This window comes from Halichoerus grypus, chromosome 3 (genome assembly GCF_964656455.1).
Source record: "Halichoerus grypus chromosome 3, mHalGry1.hap1.1, whole genome shotgun sequence".
NCBI lineage: Eukaryota > Metazoa > Chordata > Mammalia > Carnivora > Phocidae > Halichoerus > Halichoerus grypus.
In genome coordinates, this window is record NC_135714.1 from 67,943,491 (window position 1) to 67,966,402 (window position 22,912).

The window sequence follows — 22,912 nt, forward strand, 5'->3', positions numbered from 1 at the left end:
CACGAATGTCTCTTCTCGAAATTACTGTGAATATTTAACACTTACTTGATCCAAGTTATAAAATAAGTAACAAATTATCAGCAAAAGATCCTGTACTTTTTCTAAAGTGTATTTTCTGATGTTAACTTCCTTCCCCAGACGTGCTAGGTTTCATAATGTAAAAGACTTGTGTTTTAGAGTCAAACAGGAAAAAAGTAAATTGAGGATGTCTTAAGATTGCATCTGGCATTGTGCCCTTTGCACAAATATTTACTTTTGTACTTGGAGCTGCTCTTAATTTTAACAAAGTGTTTTATGTAAGGCACAATAGGAAGTTCGTTCTCCTGTACTTCCTCCTCTTAGTCTGAAGTCCTTTCTGAAGGGCTGAGTTGGATCCAAAAAGAAAAAAAAAATGCTTGTCCATTTTTCAAAGTAAGTAAGTAATCATTTGCCAGGGGAAAACATTCCACTTTTAGGTAGGTTCAAAAGGAGCAGACATTAAACTCCACTCCTGATAAAATTGTTTGGAAAAACATGACAGTTGCAAGAAAAACAGGAGAATTCTGCTATGGAGAACACAATGTACGCATCCTCCTCAGATTATGTCCACGGAAGACAGTGATGCACGACCCAGGCCACCTCTTGGTGGAATTCTCTGCTTTTGCTTGTTTCCCAGTGAACTGGTTTCCATCAGTTCTGCAGCCTCAAGCACATAAGATCAATATAGAGGGTAGCAAGTAGGGGTGGTAGCTGACGCGGGGGGGGCGGGGGAGGGGAGGGTGCTCCTCTGAGCCAGAGCGGCCCATCCCCGGAGGAGGCTCCGCATGCCTGTGTCCCAGGGGCTTCCCTGCTGGCGCCCGGGGCGCCCGCGGGACACTCACATGGCAAGAAGGAAGATCTGCCTGCAGACTCAAGCCCCGACCAGCTCCCTGCTAACAGCTAATCTTTGCTCCCTTCCTCTTTCACATCATGTCATGAAATCTGAGGACATCAGCTGATGATTTTTTTCTTCTGAGAGTGAAAATCAAGCAGAAGTGATTCTCATCAAGAACCAAAAGCACACGAATGCCAAACCTTTCCTCTGTGGGACTGGACACTGTAACCAGATAAGAGGTTTATTCTCATGGTGAATGTAAATAAGCTACAGCTGCTGGGTGTTCCCCCACGACCGTATTTATTGTAGTGCACGGAGCCTCCCGAAAATTGCCTAATGCTCCTTGGCTAACTGTTCAGAGCGGAGAAAAATAGATTTTAAAGAATGTTTTGCTAATGAAAAGAGTAAATATTTTTGTTTAAATCAGAAACAGATTTCACTTATTTTAGATTTCCGTTCTCCGACTATACCTGAAATAAAAGAGGACACATCTGCCTGGGATCCATGGATGGAAGTCTGTAACTAGCAGCTTCATCATGTGCACTACATGATTACAGTAGATCTACTTAAACTCGGTACCAAGAGTCTAATTTCTCAGTTTGGCCCGCACGCAGTCAGTTCGTCCGCCTGGGATGTGTTCAGTCAGCATTATTTCAGACCATCCCGTGAAAACCTAGAATCGGCACTGGAAATGTTTTTACAGGAGGGAATGATTCCTTTTAAAGTCAGGCTACCTACAGGTTTAATTTTCAGCATCTCTCATTTATATTTGCCTCATTAAAAGCTCCAAATGCTGATCATAAAAGAATTTAGATTAGCAGAGGTTAAAAAATAAGAAGAAAAATTTGTCACAGGAGCTTACATTGAAAACTTGATTTGCACAATAAGAAAGAACTGCTTGGAGATACACGGTTCCCTCCACATTTTTCTTTAAAGTGATTGGTGAGGCACGGCAGTGCAGAATTATAAGAGACATTACTGAATACATGTATTATAAAATCAGTCCTATTATAAACAAAATACAAAGCTAGAAATATTTGGGGTCACAGTAATAGCTTTCCTCAAATATACTTTTAGAGGTGGGTGTACATTATTCTATATGTAAAAAAGTAAATTCTTAATTTTAACAGACCTCTAACGATTGACCTTTTTAGTGTACTTTTATAGCATGTATATTAAAATAGAATATATTTTAGCAAAAGATTGCCATAAAACCCTGACTTCAATCATTTTTATATTCGCACTGTGAAGAGAGCTTAAATTCCAGTGTAGGAATGTGGTGGCAGGAAAATAAAAGACTGGGGACTTCCTTCACAGTAATAGCTAATTGTTCCAAATTTGCTATTTTTGGAGGTACTCTACTTGTACTAATTGCTTGACTTTTTAACCTGTGGGATGCAAATGTTTCCTCAGTGCTTTTCCCCTTATGGTGGTACATATGCATTTACTGTCTGTGAATAAAAAGACCACACCTCTGCCCCCTCTCCCTCTTTGTTCCATTTGTATTATCTCCTCCTTGGTACTTTTGGTTTGAAGACAGTATCACCTTGTTCAGTGAGAAAGAAAAAAGTAGAAACAGTGGACATACATACACTGTAGATGGATGGGAGATAGCTAGCTTATGATTTGTGTCAGTAAGTTCTCTGAATCTTTTACTGAAACTGAGATAGGAAAATAAAATGGAAACAAATCACATTTTGACTCTGCTGTGCCGCTTTCTCATTGGAGAAGAATCATTCGCTCAGTGTTTACAAAATGACCACAGCTGTGTAGACATTGCATCTCGTGTATATTCCATCACCAGAGGCTAAGAGTCTACAGTGACATCTTCAGGGCGGGGTACATACTTCTGTGATGAGGGGACACATGTGTTTGTTGAAAGGTGATGTCCTCAATAGAAAGAGTACTGAATTTTTATATTTTCCACAATTTATAATGACACATTTACTTTTGTGAATCTCTGATCCGGTCCCCACCGGAGCTTTACGGTATATGGCCGCTGAATGGCATTCGTTTTGATCAGCCATTGTGTCCCCGTTGTGTGGCTCCAGCCCAGCACCCCTGAGGCCCTCGAGCTTCTGAACGGAAGAACGGGTTTGGAGTCCTAAGACCCAATTGTGCACATTTCTACTTGTCTTCCTTGGACAGCCCTTCCCTGCCCACCCCGGTCTTCATTTTGCATGACCCTGAAATGGATGTCATCCTTCCTAGTTCTTAGGGTTAAGGATTAGGTAAAAAAAACTCATACGAATGTACCATGATTTGTGTCCAGTATAGAGGAGCTGATTCGTAATCCTTCGTTTCCTTTTCTTCCTATTGCTCCTCTTCTGTTGCCCAGATCCAGTTCAAAGTGACAGCCTGGTAGAGCTGACCGAAAGGTAACCACATTTGGCCACTTAGGATTTAGGTGATATTAACGTTAAGAGTTCCTTGAATGGTAGACAGCCCGTCCATTGGCTTCAGCAAACCTACGGTGTTTCCCAGACATCCAGCACTGGGCTTTGTCCTGGCACCAAGAACAAGAACTGTAGTTCTCCGCCTAGTCACAGAGATAGGGACAGAGACAGAGGTGAATGCCTTATGAGGTAGATGCCGATTGGGGCAGTGACAAATGTATAAAGCAGAAGGGGAAATGGGAGACCAGCATTCTGGCCTCCACAGAGGATCTGTCACTCCTTAAGGAGGGGCTCTATTTGGGAATCTGTGTTGTGGCTGCAAATAAAAAGCAGGTCTAGACAAATGAACCCAAATCAGAAACCTGTCCTACCTTAATCCCATTGTCTTCCTTTTCCCGTGCCAACAGGGAGAACATTCTCAAATCATTAGATAACATCAAGAATCATTTAGTAAGGGTTGATGAATGGAACGGTATTTGATAATGGCAAGTGAGTTTCTTAAAAGGAGCTGAGAAAATACAGCCTGCTTCTCTAATGTGTAAAAGGGACATGGGTGGGTAGAGCAAAAGCCTTGTGGCCCAGGTAGAGAAAATCATTGAGGGATGGTCCACCCAAAGGTGTCCTCTCAGTGAGAGAATGAAATCTCCAACTGCAGTCAAACTTACAGCACAACGTATGGTTCCTGGGCTTGAGCTCTCAGAACCCCCTCTCCAGTGTGCGCCCAGCTTGAGTTCACTGGGTCCAGGTGGTATTCTGTTCAAGAATGTGTGATGTCAGGCTTGAGACAGGACCTAAAAGAGTGGTAAGTTTGAGAACATTTTTGAGTATTTTTGAGTAATCTATTAAGTATAGTTTTGATCAGTTTTAATCTCAAAAGTTTGTGAGGAAAAGGAACCCAAAGGCTTCAGCTAGTGTAGCTAAGACAGATAACAATCGAATCATCAGCAGTTCTATTTGTTTTTTCCTTTTCAACAGCTTTATTTATAACAGATTCCAGTTTACACACCGTAACCCTGTGCAAGCATCACCACCTCCAGCTTGACACTATTTCCATCACTCCACAAAGTTCCCTGGTGCCCATTTGCACTTAATCCCCGCTCCAACCCCCAGGCTTCAGCAACTGCCGCTCTGCTTTCTGTCTCTAGAAATGTGCTTTTTCTGGACATCTCCTATAAAAGGAATCCTACAGTATATAGTGTTTTGCATCTGGCATAATATTTTTGCCTGTATCAGTACTTCATTCCTCTTTAGGAATACCATATTGTACTGACCTACTTACCGGTTGATTGGCATTTGGGTTATTTCCAATTTGGGGTTCTTATGAAAAATGTTGTTGTGAATATTTGTGGACATGGCTTTGTGTGTTTGTGTCTCCATTTCTGTCAGACTTCTAAAGGTGGAATTGCAGGGTCATGTGATATTTATGTTTTAACTTTTAGAGAGATGGCCAAACTGTCCCAAGTGGCTGGGCAACCTTACAGTCCTGCCTGCAGTGTACACAAGTCCCCGTTTCTCTACATCCTCACCGAAACCCAGCATGTCTGTTTTGGTTTTTTTAAGAGAGGGAGAGAAAGAGAGCGAGCGAGTGAGCATGCACACGTCGGGGAGGGGCAGAGGGAGAGAGTGAATCTTAAGCAGGCTCCACGCCCCTCGCAGAGCCTGATGTGAGGCTCAATGATGTGGGGCCCTGCACGGGTCTGGATTCCAGACCCTGAGATCATGACCTGAGCTGAAATCAAGATCAGAAGCTTAACCAACTGAACCACCCAGTTGCCCTGGCATGTCCGTCTTTTTAATGATAGCCATTTTAGCTGGGATATAGAGGTACCTCAAGGTAGTTTTAGTTGCATTTCCCTATGGCTAACGGTGCTAAGCATCTTTTCATGTGCTTATTTGGCATTTGTATATCCTCCTTGATGAATTGTCCATTCATATCTTTGCCCATTTTTACATGGGATAGTTTTTCTTCGTATTGAGTTGTAAGAGATCGCTATATATCCTGGATGCAAAACCCTTATGAGATACACGACTTATAATTATTTTCTCCCAGGCTGTGTTTTTTTGTCTTTTTGGTTTCTTTCTTTTCTTTCTTCTTTCTTTCTTTCTTTCTTTCTTTCTTTCTTTCTTTCTTTCTTTCTTTCTCTTTCTTCTTTCTTTCTTCTTTCTTTCTTTCTTTCTTTTTCTTTTTCTTTCTTTCTTTCTTTTCTTTCTTTCTTTCTTTCTTCTCTTTCTTCTTTCTTTCTTTCTTCTTTCTTTCTTCTTTCTTTCTTTCTTTCTTTCTTCTTTCTTTCTTTCCTTTCTTTCTTTTCTTTCTTTCTTTTTCTTTCTTTCTTTTTTCTTTTTCTTTCTTTTTTTTATTCTTAAGACTTTTTTTAAAAGCAGTTTAAAATTCACAGTAAAATTGAGGGAAGGTATGGACATTTCCCATAAATCCTTTGCTCTGCACCCCCCTCCCCTCATCTGTCACCACATTCATAGCCTCCCTATTATTTACATCTCCAACCAGAGTCATGCATGTGTTACAATTGATAAACTTGCACTGACCCATCATAATCACCCAAGTACATAGTTTACATTAGGGTTCATTTTTGGTGTTGTACATTATTTGGATTTGGAAAAAAGTATGATGCTATGTACCCATCACTGTGGTATTATAAAGAGTATTTTCACTGCCCTAAAAACTTCTTTGCTTCCCCTGTTCATTCCTCCCCATACCCATAACCCCCAGCCTTTTCGGGAATCATAGTTTTGCCTTTCCCAGAATGTCCTACAGCTGGAATACAGTTGGAATCCCACAGGATGTAGCTTTTTCAGCTGGGCTTCTTTCACTCAGTAGTATGCATTTAAGCTTCCTCCATGGCTTTTCATGGCTTGATAGTTCATTTCTTCTTAGTGCCAAATGATACTACATTGTCTGGATGTACCACAGTTTAACCATTCACCAACTGAGGATATCTTGCTTGCTTCCAAGTTTTGGCAATTATGAATAAAGCTGCTGTAAACATCAGTGTGCTAGAAATATCAGGTTTGGGGTGGACATCATTTTTCATCTCCCTTGGATAAATATCAGGAATTGTAGTTTCTGGATCATATGGTAGAAGTATGTTCAACTTTGTAAGAAACTGCTAGGCTGTCTTGCAACATGACTATACCATTTTGCATTCTTAACCAGCAGTGAATGAGAATTCCTATTGTTCAACATCCACGCCAGCATTTGGTTTTGTTGATGTTCTGGAGTTTAGGCATTCTAGTAGGTATGTATAGTGTTTTAACTTACATTTCCCTAATGATGTGTGTTGTGGAGCATCCTTTTTTTTTTTAAGACAAGAAGTTTATTTAAACAACAAGACAACAAGACTTGAAGGGGAAATGATCTAGGATTCATTTAGAGTAATTTATCCCTATTTAAAGACAGATTGCCCTACATGCAACAGCTACAGACAAGTTATAACATTGTCCCTGGTTTTATAGGGATCAATGAAAAACATTAAAATTCTCCAATTGAACAAGGTATGTAAGGATTTTTATGTTGTTCTTTTTTTGTTAAAGAGTGAGAGCAAAGTAACTTACTGGAATATAAAGACAAGAGCTGAATGAGCATGCCTCGAATGGAGAGAAGGGGTATTTTCACAGACCCAGTATTTTCCCCATCCCATCTCCATTTGACGTTGATCAAAACATACCATTGGCCATTTTGTTACAAAAATGCAATATGCTTGTGCACATACAGTTACTTTATAATAAAGGAATGGGGAAGGAAAAAATGAAAGAATAGAGAAAACTCTGTTGTAGTGGCCAGGATGTGGTGGGGCCAAATTGCAGTTTTCTACCTGAGAATGTCATCTTGGTCTGGAGGAGCAGAGTTCTGCAGGAAAAAAGTAGCAGGTTCCCTTCTCAGTGGACACCTCCTGTCTGCTGCTGGAACACATCAACCGTATCTTCATCCTCCTTCTCCGACTGTGCAGTGTGTCTGTTTCATTGACTGGCTCAGGGAATCGGAATCTGAGTTGCCTCATTGACAAACCCTTTCCAAGTAGCAGCAACCCAACTTGCTTCAGACGTCAGCAGGTTTCTGATTCTGTATGAGAAATGAGCATACTGCTGTTTTCAGCCGCTGAAATCAATCTGGAATATGAAAAATCCCTGGGCTCTTTGTTGGCCATGGTGAGTACCAGAGTCTCCCCAGCTGCCGCCTCACAGAGAGGTACTGGGTCCGCACCCAGCGAGCACACGAGCGGCCGCCGGAGCATCTCCTCACAGGCTGTCATCCGTCTCTCTTCCCTGGTGTGACGCCTGGGAAGGTTTTTGGCCCATTTTTTAATGGGCTTGTTTTCTTGTTTTTTGTTTTGTTTTTTTTAAGATTTTTATTTATTTGAGAGAGAGAGAGAGAAAGAGAACATGAGCAGAGGGAGAGGGAGAAGCCGACTCCCCGCTGAGCAGGGAGCCCCCTGTGGGGCTTGATCCCAGGACCGCAAGATCATGACCTGAGCCGAACGCAGTCGCTTGACTGACTGAGCCACCCAGGCACCCGGGTTGTTTTCTTACTGTTAAGAGTTCTTGTATATTTTGGATGACAGTGCTTTATCACATGTCTTTTGCAAATATTTTCTACCAGTCTGTGGCATGTCTTCTCATTCTCTTGACATTATCTTTTGCAGGACAGAAATTTTATTTTATTTTTTAAAGATTTATTTACTTATTTAGAGGTGTGTGTGCAGGGGACGGGAAGGGGAGAGGGGCAGAGGGAGAGAGAAACTTCAGCAGGCTCCCTGGTGAGCCTGACTTGGGGCTTGATCTCACGATCCTGAGATCACGACCTGAGACCTGAGCTGAAACCAAGAGTCAGTCACTCAACTGACTGTGCCACCCAGGCACCTCCCCCCCCAGAAATTTTAATTTTAGTTAAGTCCAGCTTATCAGTTCCTTCTTTCATGAATTGTGCCTTTTGATGTAGTAACTATGATGTAACAACAACTTAGATGTAATCATTGCCATACCCAAGGTTATCTAGGTTTTCTATGTTATACTCTAGTCTTATAGTTTTGCACTTTGCATTTAGGTTTATGAGCCATTTTGAGGTAATTTTTGTAAAAGGTGTAACATTTGTCTCTACATTCTTTTTTTTTTTGCATGTGGATGTCCAGTTATTCCACCACCCTTTGTTATCTTTGCTCCATTGTATGGCCTTTGCTCCTTTGTCAAAATCAGTTGTGACTATAAATGTGTTTCTACTTCTGAGCTCTGTGTCCCGTTCCATTGATCTGTGGGTTTATTTTTTTGCCACTACCACACTGTCTTGATTATTGTAGCTATAAGTCTTACTTACAGCTTACTATATGTAAGCTTATGACTTATAACTTACGATATGTAAGTCTTCAAGTTGGGTAGTGTCAGTCTTCCAACTTTGTTCTCCTATAATATTGTTAACTGTTCTGGTTCTTTTGCCTCTTTATATAAATTTTAGAATCAGTTTATTGATATCCACAAAACAATTTTCTGGGATTTTAACTGGGATTGCATTGAGTCTATAGATCAATTTGGGAAGAACTGATATTTTGACAATATTGAGTCTTCCTATCCATGAACATGGAATATCTCTCCACTTATTTAGTTCTTTGATTTTGTTCATCAGAATTTTGTAGTTTTCCTCATAGAGATCTTGTACATACTTTGTTAGAGTTATACCTAAGTATTTCATTTTGGAGGATGCTCATGTAAATATAGCATTGCAGTTTTAATTTCAAGTTCTACTTGTTCATTGATGGTATATAGGACAATTATTGGCTTGTGTATATTATCCTTATATCCTGCAACCTTTTTATACTTGCTTATTAGTTTCAGGTTTTTTTCTTCAATTTCTTTTGACTTTCTACATATGATCATGTCATCTGCCAACAAAGACAGTTTTATGCCTTTTCAGACTGTATATTTTTATTTCTTTTTCTTGTTGCATAAGCTGGAATTTCCAGTATGATTTGAAAAGGAGTGGTGAGAGGGGACATCCTTGCCTTGTAACTGATCTTAGTGGTAAAGCTCTGAGTTTCTCACCATTGGGTATGATGTTAATTGTAGGGTATTTATAGATAGTCTTTATCAAATTGAGGATGTTCCCCTCTATTCCTAGTTTATTGGGAGTTATACCACGAATGTGCATTGGATTTTGTAAAGTTCTATTTTTGCATCTATTGATATTTATGAATTTCATTTTTAGCCTACTGATGTGATGGCTTACATTAATTTTCAAATAATTAGCCAGTCTCATGTTGCATACTTGGGATAAGTCCCACTTGGTTATGGTGTATAATTCTTTTTATACATTGTTGGATTTGATTTGCTAAATTTTTTTTTTTTAGAATTTCTGCATCTAATATTCATGACAGATAATGGCCTATAGTTTTCTTGTAATGTTTTTGTCTGGTTTTGGTATTAGGGTAATCCTGGCCTCCTAGAATGAGTTAGAAAGTATCTGCATCTAATCTCCAAAAAAGATTGTAGAGAACAGATAGAATTTGTTTCTTAAATGTTTGTTGGAATTCACCAGTGAACCCATCTAAGCCTGGTGCTTTCTGTTTTGGAAGGATATTAATTATTAACTCAATTTCTTTAATAGATATAGGCCTATTCAGACAATTTGGCAATTTGCTTTTGCAAATTGTGTCTTTCATGGAATTGGTCCATTTCATCTAGGTTATCAAATTTGTGGACATGGAGTTGTTAATAGTGTTCCTTTATTATTATTTTAATTTCCATAGGATTTGTAGTGATGTCTTCTCTTTCTTTTCCAATATTAGTAATCTGTATCCTCCCTCCTTCTTTCTCTCTTTTTGTAAATAGCCTGGCTGAGGCTTACTGATTTTATTGATCTTTCCAAAGAACCAGCTTTTGGTTTCACTGATTTTTGTATTGATTTTGTTTTTCAATTACACTGACTTCTGCTGTACATTTTCTTTTCTTTTCTCCTTTTGCTTATTTTGGATTTAATTTGCTCTTCTTTTTCTATTTTCTTAAGCTGGAAATGGTAATTGATATTTGATATTTTTCCCAATATATGCATTCAATGGTATACATTTCTGTCTAAGAACTGCTTTCACTGCATCTCACAAATTTTGATAAGTTGTGTTTTCACTTTCATTTAGCTCAAAATATCTTTAAATTTCTCTTGAGATTTCTTTTTGGCTAGTGTGATCTCCATGTATTTTGGGATTTTCCTGCTAATGATTTCTAGTTTAATTCCTTAGTGGCCTGAGAGCAGACATTGTATGATTTCTAGCCTTTTAAAATTATTAAGATGTATTTTATGACCCAAAACGTGGTCTGTCTTGGTGAATGTTCCATGCAAGCTTGAGAAGCATGTGTATTCTGCTGTGGTTGGGTGAAATAGTCTATAGATGTCAGTTATATCCAGGTGATTGATGGGGTTGAGTTCAACTATATCCTAGCTGATTTTCTGCTTGCTAGATCTGTTCATTTCTGATAGTGTCATGAAGTCTTCAACTCTCATAGAATTTTGAGGAGAAACAGATGAATGCACTACCAGTTTTTGCCTCACATAGTTTGACACTCAGTTGTTAGGTGCGTGGCTTGATTTTTATTTTCTTAATGGTGTCTTTTGAAGTTTGATGCCTTTTAATTTTGAATATATTCTGTTGATCACTTTTGCCTGTTGAGGATACTGTGGGCAGTGTCAAGGTCAGCCAGGAGTATGTAGATCACCGAGACCTTCTCCAGGTCTCCACTGTGCATGGGCGTAGCCTCATCCAAGAATATGCTTGACTCAACCACACAGTTCCAGGCTTATGGGGCCCACTCACTCTGCTGAGATGGCCATTTCCACTGACAGCTTTACTGGGTTCAGGTTTCATCCACTGTTTCAAATCTAGTGAGTCCTCTTGGACTGCTGGGGTCCTCATAGTTCTGTCATGCTCTGACCAAACCTCCATGTCAACTAAGCTGGCAGGGGAACGGGAGTAGCCCGGGGGAAGAACTGCAAAGACGCACTGTGCAGCACTTGTTAAAGCATAGATGCCTCTCAGATTGTTGTAGATCTTTCTTCGATTTCCAGAGCAGTGAAATAATCAGTTTTGTTCAGCTTTATAGACCCTTTTTGGGGAGAAGCTATACCAGTTTCTCCCTCAGCCGTAGCTAGAAATCTGACATTGGCAATTCTATTTTAAAGCAAGAAGAGAAGAGAGGTCTTGATTCAAATATGGCATCCTCAGCTGAGAAATAGTGACCAAGTGTACACACTAATATTAAAAAAATAATAATTAAATAAATAAATAAATAAATAAAACCAGTGCCTAAAGAACTTCTTATAAATTCTAAATGACAGCTTTCAGATACACCCTCCTGTCCTCAAAAGAATTTCCAGGTTACTTGGGGAGACATTGTCGAAGGTGCTGTGAATGTGGTCTCTACAGGAAGGGCCCCTCACCTGGCTGGATCTAGGGAGGGAAGGATGAGGAGAAGTGGCAGGAAAAACCCAAAGAGGAACAGAGACTCTGGTGCATTCAGAGGCTGCTGGTGCAGGCTGTCACCTACTTTCTTACCAGATACCTACTTGAAGGTATATTGGAAAGTGGCTTGTCTTGGAAAGAGACATTCTAATGAGGGCCTGTACGTGACAAGGAGGAGGAGTGCCGGTTGGTTGGTGCTGTTCCCTGAGAGTAAAAACCGACTGGATACACTGCTGGAGGGAATGTAAAATGGAACAGTGGTTTTGGAAAACAGTTTGGCAGTTCCTCAAAATGTTGAATGTAGAGTTATCATATGATCCTGCAATTCTACCCAAGAGAAGTCAAGTGCCCGTTCACACAAAAACCTGTACATAAATGTTTACAGCAGTGTTATTCACAAATAGTGAAAAAGTGGAAGCAACATCAAGTGGTAAATGAGTAAAGTGTAATATATCCATGCAGTGGGCTAAGACTCAGCAATAAGAAGGAACAAAGTTCTGATCCATGCTACGATATGGATGAATCTCAAACACATGTTAATGGAAATAAGACAGTTACTAAAGACCACATATTGCTTGCCTCCATTATACAAAATGTCAGAATAGGCAAATCTGTAGACAGGAAGTAATTCGTGGTTGCTAGGGGTTGGGGACAGGGAGGATGGGAAGTGACTGCTCATGGTATGAGGTTTCTTTTGGGGTAATATGCTCTAAAATCATATTGTGGTGATAGTTGCACAACTCTGTAAACATATTAAAACCTACTGAGTCGTACACTGTAAATTGATGAATTTTATAGTATGCTAGTTATAGCTCAATAAAATGGTTTAAAAATCTGATTTAGAAATCTGTAATGATAGGATCTGAAGGGGAGGCTATTCTGGGCCTTGGGAGGATCAGGGAAGGGCTGCCAGATGGTTCCATGATGGGACCCCCAGAACGGGTCCCACTTCTGTGAATTGTCTGATAGGCAGGAGAGGGGCGGGGCCTGCACTGGAATATTTAAACCTCCCCAGTAGGTGGGACTAGAAGGAGGGCCGGCTTTCTTCTCTGGTGTTGCTGCAAAGACCCTAAGGCTTCTACCCTGGGCTGGCAGGCAGCCGGCTCTCCCCACAGGGAGAGGGTGCCTTGCTCAAAGGTGCCCTCAAGAGCTGAGGAAATTTGAATGTTTAAGATCAAACCCTCGTGAGAGTTTGAAACACAAATACCCGGCATGTGGTCTATGAAAGCTCAAATTCAACACATGAAAGAGGATTTAAGCCTTCCCCCAAAGCAGATTACACTAAAGTGGAAGATCCACAACATTATGCTAGGTGCAATAAGCCAGTCACAGAAGGGCAGAGACTGTAGGATTCCCCTTAGGTGAGGTCTCTCCAGAATTCGGATGCCTAGAAGTGGAGAGCAGCATGGTGCTTGCCAGGGGCGGGGTGAGGGGGAACGGAGAGATGCTGTTCAACAGGCATAAAGCTTCAGTTGTGCAGGACGGTCAAGTCTAGGGGTCTGCTGTGCAGCACCAGTCTGACGCTAACAAGATGGGATTGTACGCTTCAGCATTTGTCAAGAGGGTAGATGTTAGGTTAAATAGTCTTCCTACAGTAATACAAACAAAAGCTAAAAATTAGTTATAGATTTCTGGGGCGCCTGGGTGGCTCAGTCGTTAAGCGTCTGCCTTCCGCTGGGGTCATGATCCCAGGGTCCTGGGATCGAGCCCCGCATCTGGCTCCCTGCTCAGCAGGGAGCCTACTTCTCCCTCTCCAGCTCCCCCTGCTTGTGTTCCCTCCCTCGCTCTCTCTGTCAAATAAATACAATCCTTAAAAAAAAAAAAAAAAAAGATTGCTAAATGTCGGTCGGTAGGCTGCCTCTAATTCTTTCACTCAGCAAATTCACCGAGCAGCTACTCTCCCTGCCAGCCACAGCTGTGGCCAGAACAGACGCCAGTCTCCGCCTCCGTGTAGCCCGCGCTCCCCCGGGGGGACGCCGTAGGGCAGACTGCGGGAGATGCTCCAAGGAAGAGCAAAGAGAGAAGGGCGATAATGGAAAAGTTAGGGGCCGGCCAACTGAGATACCGCAGGTTGGTCAGAAAAGACACCCTTGGAAGGTGACGCTTGAAGACTTGAAGCGGGTGAGGGAGGAAGAGGGGTACAGCGGGGTTAGGATCCTCACGGGCAGCTGGGGTGGGGGGCGTGGGGGGGAGGGCACGCAGGCAGGGCCCAGCGCGTGAGGGGGCTCCTGCCCGGCTTCGAGCAGGGGGGATGCGCCGGCCCCCTGCTGCTCCTCGGTTGGGAATCACAGAGGCAGGCGAAGGCGGCAGCAGCCAGGCCTCAAGCTAGCGGTGGGAGTGGTGTTAGGGAGAATTCACGCACGCTGCCTCTCAGCAAGTTTAAGCCTGGGCGGGAGTGCCCACATTCCAGAGGGGCCGCAGGAAGATCGTGGTGTAAGGCCTCCCTAGACCCCGGCGGGCGGGCAAGCGGGAGAATACTTGCCGAAGGCCAAAACCCAGCCCGGAGGGAAACCAATCCAGACAATGTTCTGGTAAGGCTTTGTATTATATATAACTTAGAACATGAATTCAATTCATATCAAAGATGAGATGACAAAATAACAGAGTGATACGTCCGAAGACTGCGGAGCTAAGAAAACAAATGCCAAGAGGGTGTCATTCTTACTGCCTTAGAAACAGTGAGAAGTAGAACAGACTTGCTGAAAATTGAGTTACAGATACCCACATGAGGGCAAGCCTTTTGTTCATGGCTAGAAAGTTCTTGAAGAGGGCAGTCATGTCATTTTTCTATCATCTTGAAGGCCCAGTGGCAGAGGTACCAGCAGGAACAAAAACTACCTTTGGAGAAGGCAAAACACATCCACGTGGGTGGACCCAAATTTGAGCCAGACACATACTTGAAAGCATTGCTTTGATAGATCTGTTTCTTCCTTTTAGCAGAATCAGCCTGCAGAGCCCGGCTGTGATGATCCTTAACTTTACAAAGACTCCTTAGGTTGACTTTTGCTCTAGGGTTTGTTTCTAATGAGGTTGCAAAAGAGTGGCTCCCTTTTGTGAATAGCAATAGCACTTGGGGGGCGCCTGGGTGGCTCAGTCTGTTAAGCGTCTGCCTTTGGCTCAGGTCATGATCTTAGGGTCCCGGGATCGAGTCCTGCATCGGGCTCCCTGCTCAGCGGGGAGTCTGTTTCTCCCTCTCGCTCTGCTCCTTCTTCCCCCACCCCCTGCTCATTCTCTCTCTCAAATAAATAAAATCTTTTTAAAAAAAAAGAAATAGCACTTAGGGTATAGCTTTGGTTTGAAATTTGAAGTAGTGCTTGAGGGCAAGTTAATAAATAAGTCATTTGTCTTTAAATAACTGCCAGCTTGCCCCTTTCCTTAGTAGAGCAGAAAATGTGACAGCTGAAGGCCAAGGCTGAAGTTCTAGTGTTTTATTTTCTCAATAAAGTAAGGCATGATTATGCACAGATGATACTGAAAAAAAATCCTAAGGACATTTTCACTGCAGTCACCATAAACAAACAAACGAAAAAGGAAAATGCAAACTGGGAACTGTTAGTAAAGAGCGTGGGCCTGGACGTCAAAGCTGAGGGGTGGAGCAGAGAAGGAAACCCAGCCCCAGCACACCCCTCTCTGAATCCCTTTCCTTTTGCATTAAATGAGGGTCTGGGCAGGTGATTTCTTAGGCCTCTTCCCACACCTAACATTCTGGGTGCTGTGCATCTAACTGAAGGTTAACCACCTGCCAGTGGCTTTATTTAGGCTTTTAGAAATGTTTTAGCGCATTCCTTTTATGTTCCTATTTCCACACTGACACAATATATTGAGAACATACATGTCTCAGGCACATGTCCCATATCTACGTCACCTGATTTAATTCTTATAACAAACAATTCTCTGGGGGCAGGTATCATAATACAAAATTTACAGGTGAGGTGAGGAAACTCAAATGCAGAAAGAGAGCCCAATTTCACAGTAAGTAGTAGGGTGGGAACTGAACCCCCAGACTGACTCTCTGCCACCATGCTCCTCACCAGTGTATTACACTTGGTAGAACTGTACCTAGCAGGAAAATATTACTTTTTTTTTTTTTTTGACAGAGAGAGAGAGAGTGCAAGCACAAGCAGGGGGAACAGCAGAGGGAGAGGGAGAAGCAGGCTCCCCGCTGAGCACGGAGCCTGACTTGGGACTCCATCCCAGGACCCCGGGATCATGACCTGAGCTGAAGGCAGACACTTAACCAACTGAGCAACCCAGGAGCCCCTGAAAACATTACTTAAGTTTTTTTTACTTGATCAAAATGTGAAAGTCTTGACCAAAGAACTAAGTAACAAAAAGACTAATTAGAGTTCTTTCCAACTTTCCTCTTGTGATTAAGTTCTAGTTGGAAAGAACTCAAATACATGGAGGCTAAAGAGCATCCTACTAAAGAATGAATGGGTCAACCAGGAAATTAAAGAAGAATTAAAAAAATTCATGGAAACAAATGAAAATGAAAACACAACTGTTCAAAATCTTTGGGATGCAGCAAAGGCAGTCCTAAGAGGAAAGTATATAGCAATACAAGCCTTTCTCAAGAAACAAGAAAGGTCTCAAATACACAACCTAACCCTACACTACTAAAGGAGCTGGAGAAAGAACAGCAAATAAAGCCTAAACCCAGCAGGAGAAGAGAAATAATAAAGGTCAGAGCAGAAATCAATGAAATAGAAACAAAAGAATAGTAGAACAGATCAATGAAACTAGGAGCTGGTTCTTTGAAAGAATTAATAAGATTGATAAACCCCTGGCCAGACTTATCAAAAAGAAAAGAGAAATGACCTAAATAAATAAAATCATGACTGAAAGAGGAGAGATCACAACCAACACCAAAGAAATACACTTATAAGAATATATTATGAGCAACTATACCAGCAAATTAGATAATCTGGAAGAAATGGATGCATTCCTAGAGATGTATAAACTACCAAAACTGAACCAGGAAGAAACAGAAAACCTGAACAGACCTATAACCACAGAGGAAATGGAAGCAGTAATCAAAATCTCCCAACAAACAAAAGCCCAGGGCCCGATGGCTTCCCAGGGGAATTCTACCAAACATTTAAAGAAGAATTAATACCTATTCTTCTGAAACTGTTCCAAAAAATAGAAATGGAAGGAAAACATCCAAACTCGTTTTATGAGGCCACCATTACCTTGATCCCAAAACCAGACAAAGACCCCATCAAAAAGAATTACAGACCAATATCCTTGATGAACATGGATGCAAAAATTCTCACCAAAATACTAGCCAATAGGATCCACCAGTACATTAAAAGGATTCTTTACCACGACCAAGTGGGATTTATCCCTGGGCTTCAAGGTTGGTTCAACATCCGCAAATCAATCAATGTGATACAATACATTAATAAAAGAAACAACAAGAACCATATGATCCTCTCAATAGATGCAGAAAAAGCATTTGACAAAGTACAGCATCCTTTCTTGATCAAAACTCTTCAGAGTATAGGGATAGAGGGTACGTAACTCAATATCATAAAAGCCATCTATGAAAAACCCACAGCGAATATCATTCTCAATAGGGAAAAACTGAGAGCTTTCCCCCTAAGGTCAGGAACACGGCAGGGATGTCCACTATCACCACTGCTATTCAACATAGTATTAGAAGTCCTAGCCACAGCAATCAGACAACAAAAAGAAATCAAAGGCATCCGAATCGGCAAAGAAGAAGTCAAACTCTCACTCTTTGCAGATGATATGATACTTTATGTGGAAACCCCCAAAGACTCCACCCCAAAACTTCTAGAACTCATACAGGAATTCAGTAAAGTGGCAGGATATAAAATCAATGCACAGAATTCAGTGGCATTTCTATACACCAACAACAAGACAGAAGAAAGAGAAATTAAGGAGTCAATTCCATTTACAATTGCACCCAAAACCATAAGATACCTAGGAATAAATCTAACCAAAGAGGCAAAGAATCTGTACTCACAAAACTATAGAATACTCATGAAAGAAATTGAGGAAGACACAAAGAAATGGAAAAACGTTCCATGCTCATGGATTGGAAGAACAAATATTGTGAAGATGTCAATGCTACCTCGAGCAAGCTACACATTCAATGCAATCCCCATCAAAATACCACCCACTTTTTTCAAAGCAATGGAACAAATAATCCTAAAATTTGTATGGAACCAGAAAAGACCCCGAATAGCCAGAGGAATGTTGAACAACAAAAGTAAAGCTGGTGGCATCAAAATTCCGGACTTCCAGCTCTATTACAAAGCTGTCATCATCAAGACAGTATGGGACTGGCACAAAAACAGACACATAGATCAATGGAACAGAATACAGAGCCCAGAAATGGACCCTCAACTCTATGGTCAACTAATCTTCAACAAAGCAGGAAAGAATGTCCAATGGAAAAAAGACAGTCTCTTCAACAAATGGTGTTGGAAAAATTGGACAGCCACATGCAGAAGAATGAAACTGGACCATTTCCTTACACCACACACAATAATAGACTCAAAATGGTTGAAAGACCTAAATGTGAGACAGGAGTCCATCAAAATCCTAGAGGAGAACACAGGCAGCAACCTCTTCGACCTCAGCTGCAGCAACTTCTTCCTAGAAACATTGCCAAAGGCAAGGGAAGCAAGGGCAAAAATGAACTATTGGGACTTCATCAGGATAAAAAGCTTTTGCACAGCAAAAGAAACAGGCAACAAAACCAAAAGACAACCGACAGAATGGGAGAAGATATTTGCAAATGACATATCAGATAAAGGGCTAGTATCCAAAATCTATAAAGAACTTATCAAACTCAACACCCAAAGAACAAATGATCCAATCAAGAAATGGGCAAAGAAGACATCCAAATGGCCAACAGACACGTGAAAAAGTGCTCAACATCACTCAGCATCAGGGAAATCCAAATCAAAACCTCAATGAGATACCACCTCACACAAGTCAGAATGGCTAAAATTAACAAGTCAGGAAAGGACAGATGTTGGCAAGGATGTGGAGAAAGTGGAACCCTCCTACACTGTTGGTGGGAATACAAGCTGGTGCAGCCACTCTGGAAAACAGTATGGAGGTTCCTCAAAAAGTTGGAAATAGAGCTACCATACGACCCAGCAATTGAACTACTGGGTATTTACCCCAAAGATACACATGTAGGGATCCGAAGGGGTATGTGCACCCCGATGTTTATAGCAGCAATGTCCACAATAGCCAAACTATGGAAAGAGCCCAGATGTCCATCAACAGATGAATGAATAAAGAAGATGTGGTGTACACACACACACACACACACACACACACACACACACACAGGAATATTATGCAGCCATCAAAAGGAATGAGATCTTGCCATTTGCCATGACAATGATCATTGCAAATGGCAAGATCTCATTCCTTTGGATGGTATTCCTTTGGATGGTATTATGCTGAGTGAAATAAGTCAACCAGAGAAAGACATGTATCATATGATCTCACTGTATCAAGACATGTATCAAGATCTCATTCCTTTGGATGGTATTCCTTTGGATGGTATTATGCTGAGCGAAATAAGTCAACCAGAGAAAGACATGTATCATATGATCTCACTGATATGAGGAATTCTTAATCTCAGGAAACAAACTGCAGGTTGCTGGAGTGGTGGGCGGTGGGAGGGATGGGTTGGCTGGGTGACAGACATTGGGGAGGGTATGGGCTATGGTGAGCGCTGTGAATTGTGTGAGACTGTTGAATTGCAGACCTGTACCTCTGAAACAAATAATACATTATATGTTAAAAAAAAAAAAGATAGCAGGAAGGGAAAAATGAAGGGGGGGAAATCAGAGGGGGAGATGAACCATGAGAGACTATGGACTCTGAGAAACAAACTGAGGGTTCTAGAGGGGAGAGTGGTGGGGGGATGGGTTAGCCTGGTGATGGGTATTAAAGAGGGCACGTGCTGAATGGAGCACTGGGTGTTATACGCAAACAATGAATCATGGAACACTACATCAAAAACTAATGATGTAATGTATGGTGATTAACATAATAAAAAAAAAAAAAAAGACATTAGAAACTCCAATGCTTCAGAGATGCACTCTCGGTCTTTGTGTTGCTTTGAGCTGAGGAGGTGGTGGTATTCCAATGGCCGGGTGTGGCCGCCAACAGCGGGGCCTGGTCTTGCACTTGGCAGGTTTCAGTGGGAGCCCAGTTGGAAGCCCCAGGCCTATGATGAGGAACACTTCCCAAATGAGATTGCATGCAACATGCTTCTTGACAATTTGGATTCCTTGGACCAATGCTTCTGAAAGTCTGGTTCACAGAGCCCTGGGAGTTCTGAGTGCCTTTTGTGGAATGTGCAATATTAGACTATTTTCATAATATACTACAAACATTACTTGCACTGATATTTGTACTGAACTAAGGTGCAGAAGCAATGGTGGGTAAAACTGCTGGAATCTACACACACATCAAGCCAGGGGCACCAAACTGCTGGTTAGGATCACGATACTCTTTATCTCAAGCACTTGCTAAAAAAAAAAAAAAAAGTGCTGTTTCACTTAAGCGTGTCTTTAGAGAAGCAGTAAAAATTGCTACTTTTATTAGATCTTGAAATTTAAGTTGTGTGACACAAACTGAGAAGTACCCATAAGGCACCCGCATCCCGGAGCACAATGTTGGTCTGGAAGAAAAGCACCGTGGTAATTGAGTTGTGAGCTGAACTAGCTGCTTGCCTCACCGCACACCAGGTTTACTTAAAAGAACTGACAGATTGTGGTTCTTGGGCAGAGATTTTCTTGAACTTAACGAAGTTAGCCTGTTGCATCAAAAACAGCGAACTATTTATTGCCAATGATAAAATTTTAGGTTTTAAGCCAAAATTCTACAAGAAAACACGTCTCCATCACTCTTTGGCTTAGAATTTCCCGAGGCTGCTGGTGATACTTCGAAGTTATTATTAAAATATTTATTTTGTAGTGAAATATGTCAACACGTGGACGATCTCTACACACGTCAGTTGGAGCAGTGATGTAGTTGACTACTACGTCGGTGACCCAATATTGTCTAAATGACCAGTGCACGCTGTAAATTATGCACGGGTAAATGCTGGATTCACCATGCAAGACAGACCAAAAGTTCACTGATGTGGTTCCAGATGCTATACAGTAATCAAACTTTAAGAAACATACTATTATCTTTAAAAAAACAATAATCTGGATAGGCTATTAATATATCCCCCCCCTTTCCAACCACATACCTGTGTGAGGCTGGATTTTCCTCATATGCTTCGACCAAAATGAAGTATCCCAAGATGGAATGTAGAAGCAGATGGGAGAATCCACCTGTGTTCAATTAAGCCAGACATTAAAGAGATTTGCAAAATTGTAGAACAATTCCACTCTTCACTAATTCTTTTTTTTTTTTTTTTTTTTGGCTTGGAAGGTTTTTCCCCATAGAAATATATAATTGATGTTAATATATAATGGTTTTATCATTATTATTTTAAAATGAATTAGCATATATTTTTAAAATTTGTTTTGATTTCTAATACAATGACTATTGATAGATGCAAACCACATAAACAGAAGTGTGGGGGTCCTTGACAGTTTTTAAGGACCAAAAGGTCCTAAAACCAAGAAGAAGTGCGATCTTAACCCCTCCCTGCTCCCCCGGCAGCCAGGGACACATGAAAACCTGACACTGGGAGCTATTTCAACAGGGGCTTCTCAAGTTCACAAGTGGGGAGCAGCTGCAGCCTCGGGCCCTCAACTCGGGCCCTCAACTCGTATTTCAGGGCTCTCCAAAACACCATGCTGGCTCCCAGTGTGGGAGCTCAGCTTGCTGCCATTCTAGCAAAAGTCAAAAGGAACAGTAAATAAAAAAGAGCTTTGCAATGTGTGAGGAAAATGAGAATAGCAGTAAGGAGACTAAGTCAATGCTAGACCACTTCTGCTGGCCTGCCTCTTCTCCGATGCTCCAAAGGGGCTAAAATGAGGGGTGCATGTGTCATTTTATTGGAGAGGAGAAGCAAATTGCAGAAAAGGGACTTAGTGATCATTTGCATGTTTCTCCTCTAAATCCTGAATTTCGGGGCGTTTGGGTGGCTCTATTGTTAATCATCTGCCTTCGGCTCAGGTCATGATCCCGGGGTCCTGGGATCGAGCCCCGCATCGGGCTCCCTGCTCAGCAGGAAGCCTGCTTCTCCCTCTCCCCCTGCTTGTTCCCTCTCTTGCTGTATCTCTCTGTCAAATAAATAAAATCTTAAAAAATAAATAAATAAATCCTGAATTTCAGCAATGCCCATCCTTGACTACAATGCTTCTTGAGGTCATTAGAACCTGGAGTAGTACTGCACTAAAGAAATGGGAACTACCCTGTTTTCTCTCTTACCATTGGCTGTTGTTGAAGAAATGGCTGTTCGTTCTTGGGAGTTCTTGGTATTCCTCTATCTTTGCCTCTGAAGGGAAAGGAGTTGTACTGAAGTGGGATTTGTAATGAGCACAATATCCTCAAATTTGGGACTCTGCCGTTCAAGCTTACATGGAACTGGGATTTTGTTTGTATCTTTAGAAAGAGGAAAATTAGTTGCTAAAGCAGCTTAAATAAATTTAAAAAAGTGTTTTCTATACTCAGAAGGCAGTTTTAAAACTAAGTAAGCTAGTAACAATAAGAATGGATTTGTGAGTTCTTAACTCTCAGCCTGAAGACTGAAATGGAAAGACTAGCTTATGACAATAGGTGCCGTGCTTCCAGAAAAAGGGCAGGATACCAAAATATTCCTGATGTGAATATGGTAGGGGTGGGAGACAGACGATTTACTGTTGCTTACTTTTCTTCACAATGTGATGGAGAGAGAATGAGGGTCAGTGAAAAAGAGCCAAAACCACACGATGCACTTTGTCCACGGGTCCATTTGCGCTTGCAGGCGTGTCTCCCGAAGTCAGCTGTCTCTCCCTGCGGCCGTCCACACACACTCCTCAGCCCCAGGAAGCCAGCACAATTGGGAAGCTCAATGCAGAAAGCATTTAAAGATGGATCAAACTAGGGCTTGAACCAGACCCTAACAGCGAACATTTCTGTAAGCAGGAGCTTCTGAAAGAGAGATTCACAACTCGAAAAGAACTACACAAAGTTTAGGGAAGTATTTGCTTTCTGTTTTGTTTTGTTTCTCCTTCCCTGAGTAAACTAACTTAAAAACAACTTTTATT

General features: G+C 41.5%; 1 long non-coding RNA gene across 1 annotated transcript; it reads right to left on the reverse strand.

The window, feature by feature from the left end:
• Window positions 1-2,625: 2,625 nt before the first annotated feature.
• LOC144381358 (uncharacterized) lies at window positions 2,626-22,519 on the reverse strand. Its single transcript, XR_013446402.1, has 4 exons — window positions 22,095-22,519; window positions 20,962-21,046; window positions 3,915-4,040; window positions 2,626-3,392 (listed from the first exon to the last, which is right to left on the reverse strand). It is a non-coding gene; the product is annotated as an uncharacterized LOC144381358 (long non-coding RNA).
• Between the last annotated feature and the right edge of the window lie 393 nt (window positions 22,520-22,912).